This window comes from Elephantulus edwardii, unplaced genomic scaffold (genome assembly GCF_000299155.1).
Source record: "Elephantulus edwardii isolate Elephantulus edwardi_28Jun2011 unplaced genomic scaffold, EleEdw1.0 scaffold00067, whole genome shotgun sequence".
NCBI lineage: Eukaryota > Metazoa > Chordata > Mammalia > Macroscelidea > Macroscelididae > Elephantulus > Elephantulus edwardii.
In genome coordinates, this window is record NW_006399817.1 from 5,492,562 (window position 1) to 5,498,771 (window position 6,210).

Sequence of the window (6,210 nt, forward strand, 5' to 3'; positions counted from 1 at the left end):
GATCATAAATGTTTTATTTTTCAACACTGAGGAAGCTTTGCAGTGGGTATATGGTCATTTGATATTTTTATGACTAGGAATTTTAGTTTAGGTTCTTTATCTTACAGAATGTAAACATATACCTACACATGTGTAGAAATTCTTATCAAAATTCCACTTAGTCACTAGAAGAAGATTCACTATCTGAACTGTCTTCTGCATTTTTTGCACTTTCACCATCAGGCACTGGAGCATCTGGTCGCTCAAGAAGATCTGGGTCTAGGACTTCTGATATCATTTTGTTTCTTATTGCCAACACTGGAACACCCGCTTGAACCATTTTGAGATATCTGGCATATCTTGGATCCTTGGCTACAGTTAAGATATTTTCTGCTGCTGCTTCACTTTCCTGCGGTCCAGAGTCTTGGGTACTGTTCTGCTGTGATTGCACAGAAGTGTCTTCAGATTGGGGTCCATTTGTGACACTATTACTTACAGTAGATATTTCAAAAGTGACATCATCTAGTCCCGGAATAGAAGACAACTTTGCATCTAAAATATTGAGAGTTGTTTCAATTTGTTGGATTCGAAGAGAAAGGTCTGCCAGTTTTTCCTCACAAACTGTAGAAAAGTGGTTGAGGAACTGTACTGTGTGCACCCCAAACTGGTTTAGAAATGCCACCGTTCTTTTCTGTTGAATAGCTGGCACCTTGGTCAGGTCTATGCCCGACCCCATGAGAGGAAGCCCGTCCTCATCCATCTCTTCAGCGGGCAGAGGGAGCCTGGGGCTCCCTCAAAGACCCCTCTGAGATACGGCTCGCCCAACCCGCTAAGCAATCGCAAAAGGCACTCCAAGTGCTCGCTTCCGCGGCCCTCTCGCCGGAAGGAACCCAGCATCTTTTAAAAAATCCATTTGATTTTCAGAACTCTGAATCAGTAATTGAATTAAATTTTATGATGAAAGATAAGAATGTGATTACATTTCATTTTTATACTAAAAAATGATTAAAAGACATTGTGTTTGTTATTTGGATTAAAGTTAAAGGAAAATTTCCAGTAATAAATAGTTTATTACTGTCATTATCAATCCTAGTGACTTATTTGTGTGAATTTTTAGGATTGTCAACTTTGTTTGGAGTGAAAGGAAAGAGTTGGATTTGATAATGTACCAGATGCACATTTTGCCTAGTCCTCATGTATCCCATTGGCATACATTTATACACAAGTAAGTACATCTGGTCACTAAGTAATTTTTTTGCTGTGTCTTCTGGATTTTAAACTGCATGTAAATAACAGCAAAATAATATTTAATATTGGCTTTGTTACTTTTTTATTGTTCATAGAAATAGTAAATATTGCTTCATAAAAATGCTTATTTTATAGGTAGAAATGTGGTGTCTTTTGGCAAAACATATTAACGACTGGTGGTTTGGGTAAAATAGTTTGATTGCTAGTCTCATCAAATGAGCATTGGCTTGAACTCAGACTTAGGTTGAATATCTATTGCTAATTAGCTCTCTGATGTTGTGAGGTATGTTGTTGTTGTTGTTATGTGCCGTCGAGTCATTTGCGACTCATAGCTACCCTACGTACAACAGCCCTAAACCCTGCTCTAGCCTGTGCCAATCGCACTGCCTCTGACACACCCATCCCGATTACCCCAGCCACTGAATCAATCCACCTCATAGAGGGTCTTCCCCTCCTGTGCTGTCCCTCCACAATACCAAGCATGATGTCCTTCTCCAAGGGCCTGTCTCTCCTTACAACATGTCCAAAGTATGTCAGACGAAGCCCCAGAATCCTTGCCTCCAAGTAGTAGCCTTGGTTAACCCTCTCCAGGATGAATCTGTTTGTTTTCTTAGCAGTCCAGGGTACATTCAATACTCTTCTCCAGCACCACAGCTCAAACGCATCAATTCTTCTATCCTCCCTAGTCATTGTCCAACTCTCTGATGCATAGCAAGTGATTGCAAAGACCATGGCCTGTACCAGATGCACCTTAGTCTCCAGAGACACACTGTTGCTCTTCAGTACTTTAGAGAGGTCCCTAACAGCAGACTTTCCCATCACAATATGCTTTTTGTTTTTTTATTTCCTGGCTGCTGGTGTCAAGAGTGTTGACCATGGAGCTGAGCAAACTGAAGCTGTGAACAATCTCAATCTCTTTGCCCTCCATCCTGATGCTACCAATTGGTCCAGTGGTGAGAATCTTTGTCTTCTTTACATTGAGCCTCAGTCCATACTGAAGGCTGCAGTCCTTGACCCTCTGCAGCAAGTGCATGAGGTCCTCCTCAGTTTCAGCAAGCAGGGTTGTGTCATCTGCATAATGCAGATTGTTAATAGATCTTCCACCAATCCTGACGCCACACTCGCCTCATAGAGCCCAGCCTCTAGGATAATCTGCTCTGCATACAGGTTGAAAAGGTATGGAGATAGGACACATCCCTGGCATACACCCTTCCCAATTTTGAACCATGCAGTGTTACCCAGTTCTGTTCTGAGACTGCCTCTTGGTCCAAGTATAGGTTTCGCATTAGCATGATTAAAGTTAACTTTCTTAATTTCTCTGAACTTAAATACACCTTTCCTTTCCTCTTCTCCATACCATATTTTACAAAAAGTTAAACCATTCATGGTTTTTGTGATAATTTTCTCTGAGCTGAGTGAAGGAAATTTGAAAGCAAAGGAATGCCTTAAATCTTATAAAACATTAAGCAAGAAAGTTTAGTTTATGTTATCAACATTTGATACCCTAATACTCAATATGCAAAGTAAGACAACAAACTTAGTGAAGTCTGTCTATTAAAAATATAAACACTGATTGAGGTTAAGTCAGAACTGGCTGACATCTAACCTTCCAGTAAATTTTCTGGAGAAGAATGCCTATCTTTCTCCCAATGAGTGGCGAGTGAATTCAAACCACAAGACGAATGTGGTGTTTGTACTAACAGTATAACACCCTTTGGACTATGCCACCAGAACTCTCTATTAATGAATTAATTTGTTTAATGAATTTATTCTTAAGTCTTTCCCTAGAAATTTATTGTTGGCATAAAGTCATTCACATTTTTCATGACTGTTCTGAGCATCGACATTGTACATGTAGCTAAGATTCCACAGTGAACACCATTTAGAGCTCATCAATATCCTCATGAAGATTACGGATTGAAGCTGAAAGGATCATTAGGTAAAAAAAAAAATCAGTAGACATTCAGTAAATATTCTCTGGATATATGAGGATGGATCTTACAAACATCTAAACTGGGTTCAAGGTTTTGACCCTTGAGTTAATTTTGACTCATGGTAACCCTCTATCAAATTTTTGAAGCTTTAAATCCTTATGGGAGGAAATCACCTCATCTTTCTCCAGCAGAGAAAGATGGATGGTGGATTTCAACCACTGACCTTTGTGTTAGCAGTTCAGCACGTAATGCAATATGTCACTCGTGCTCCTTAAAGCAGAGTTAAATTATGTGAGATGTGAACTAAGAGTAGTCCATGTATAGCAAAAAGCCCGTGTAATTGTCAGAGTGAGAAAATGCAGTCACTTCTCCAATAGGTGAGTGTGACAGGAATCCCATTTGCTAGAAGGGAGGTGGCATGTCAAGAGGTGTAATCATCAAGGGCCTTGTATGGTATATTAAAAAGTGTGTATAGATGCTACTTTTTAGAGAAATTTTACTTCCTCCACTTGAATTAGAATGAGACTTAATTGTGCTCATGCAGAACCTGTACACAGACCAAGAAGAAGTCATTTGAATAGAACAAAAATGTACTGCATGGTTTTAAATAAGGAAATACATGTGCCGGGTTATATCCGTTCACCGTATCTATACCTTGCTCACTGAAAGTGAAGAGGCCTTGAAGTATTTGCTGCAGAAGATCAAGGACTGCAGCTTTTAATATGGATTTCATCTCAACATTGTTGTTATTGTTGTCATGTGCCGTTGAGTTGCTTGTGACTCATAGCAATCCTATGTACAACAGCCCTAAACCCTGCTCTATCCTGTGCCAATCACACTGTCTCTGACACATCCATCCTATTACCCCAGTCACGGAATCAATCCACCTCATAGAGGGCCTTCCCCTCCTGTGCTGTCCCTCCACAATACCAAGCTTGATGTCCCTTTCCAAGGACTGGTCCCTCTTTACAACATGTCCAAAGTATGTCAGATGAAGCCCCAGAATCCTTGCCTCCAAGGAGTAGCCTGGTTTAACCCTCTCCAGGATGAATCTGTTTATTTTCTTAACAGTCCATGGTACATTCAATACTCTTCTCCAGCACCACAGCTCAAAGGCATCAATTCTCCTTCTATCCTCCCTAGTCATTGTCCAACTCTCTGGTGCATAACAAGTGATTGCAAAGACCATTGCCTGTATCAGGTGCACCTTAGTCTCCAAAGTGACACCATTGCTCTTCAGTACTTTATAGAGGTCCCTAACAGCAGACTTTCCCATTGCAATACGTCTTTTAATTTCCTGGCTGCTGGTGCCAAGAGTGTTGACTGTGGAGCCAAGCAGACTAAAGTTCTTAACAGTCTCAATCTCTTCACCATCCACCCTGATGCTGCCAATTGATCCAGTGGTGAGAATCTTTGTCTTCTTGACATTGAGACTCAATCCATATTGAAGGCTGCAGTCCTTGACCCTCTGCAGCAAGCGCTTCAGGTCCTTTTCAGTTTCAGCAGGCAGGGTTGTGTCATCTGCATAACACAGATTGTTGATAGATCTTCCACCAATCCTGATGCCACACTTCTCCTCATAGAGTCTAGCCTCCCATATAATCTGTTCTGCATAGAGGTTGAGGCAGTATGGACAAATATCCAGGTCAATAGCCAACATCATGATCGGTGGAGAAAAGACTGAAGTTACTAAAAGTAAAAGATCAAAGTTATTAATTATTTCTTCTTACTCTGATCCACAGTCTAGTCCCTTGGTATGAGCAATCAAGATATCAAGAGTTGACTTGCATTTGTAAAATTCACTTTGAGGGACCTCTCAAGTGTACTAAAGGACAATGATGTCAGTTTAACATGTGCCTGATTAATAATACGGTCTTTTCAATTACTTGCTATGCATCTGAAAGTTGGACTATGATTAAGAAGAAGAATTGATGCCTTTGAGTTATAGTGCTGGAGAAGAGTATTGAATAGCCCATGGACTGCCAAGAGAACAAACATATCTGTCATGGAGAAAGTAAAACCAAGTGTTCCTTGGAGGCAAGGATGGTGAAACTCCATTTTACATATTTTGGGCATATGGTAATGAAAGACTAGTCTTTGGAGAAGCACATCATGCTTGAAAACGTGGAAGGGCAGCATAAGAGAAGAAGATCCTCATTGAGACAGGTTGACACAATGATTATAACAATGGACTCAGGTGTGTCTGGGATGGTGAAAATGGCAAAGGATAGGGTAGGATTCAGAGCCCTTGTTCACAGTGTGGCTATGAGTTGTAGTCTACTTTGCATTATCCAACAACATTCAATCTGTATGACAAGAAATCCAAGGAGCTGTACTATATGAAGAAGAAAGCGACATTAGGATTGGAGGAAGATCCATCAACATTCTACACTGTGGCATTATCTTGGTTGCCAATAGTGAAAAGGACTTGTAGCACTTACTTACTTGTAGCTTTTCCTTAACGTCAGGAAAACAAAATTGCTCACTACTGAACCAAATTACAACATCATAATAGCTGAAGTTTTCAAGGATTTCATTTTATTCAGTCCATAACTGATTGTGGAGCTGGGCAAATTTTAATTGTTAACAATCTCAATCTCTTCAGCACCTACTGTGGTGCAGTCAATTTGCCCAGTGGTGAGAATCTTTGTCTTCTTGACGTTAAGCTTCAATTCATATTGAACACTATAGTCCTTGACCTTCTGCAGAAAGCTCTTCAGGTCTTCTTCAGTTTCAGCAAGTAGTGTGTGTCTTCTGCATAATGTAGGTTGTTGATAAGTCTACCTTCAATCCTAATACCACATTCCTCTTCATAAAGCCATGCTTCCTGAATGATCTGTTCTGAATACAGATTGAAAAGGTATGGAGACAAGATGCATTCCTGATGCACTCCATTCCTGATTTTGAAGTATGTACTGTTTCCCTGCTTATTCTAAGGACTGCCTCCTGGTCTAAGTATTAGTTTTGCAAAAGCACAATCAAGTATTCTAGTTGTTAGCCACAAAGTTAGCCACAATTTGTTGTGATCCACACAGTCAAATACCTTTAT

At 40.2% G+C, this 6,210-nt stretch overlaps 1 pseudogene; it reads right to left on the minus strand.

The window, feature by feature from the left end:
- Positions 1-157: 157 nt before the first annotated feature.
- Positions 158-739, minus strand: LOC102855211 (annotated as a pseudogene).
- Between the last annotated feature and the right edge of the window lie 5,471 nt (positions 740-6,210).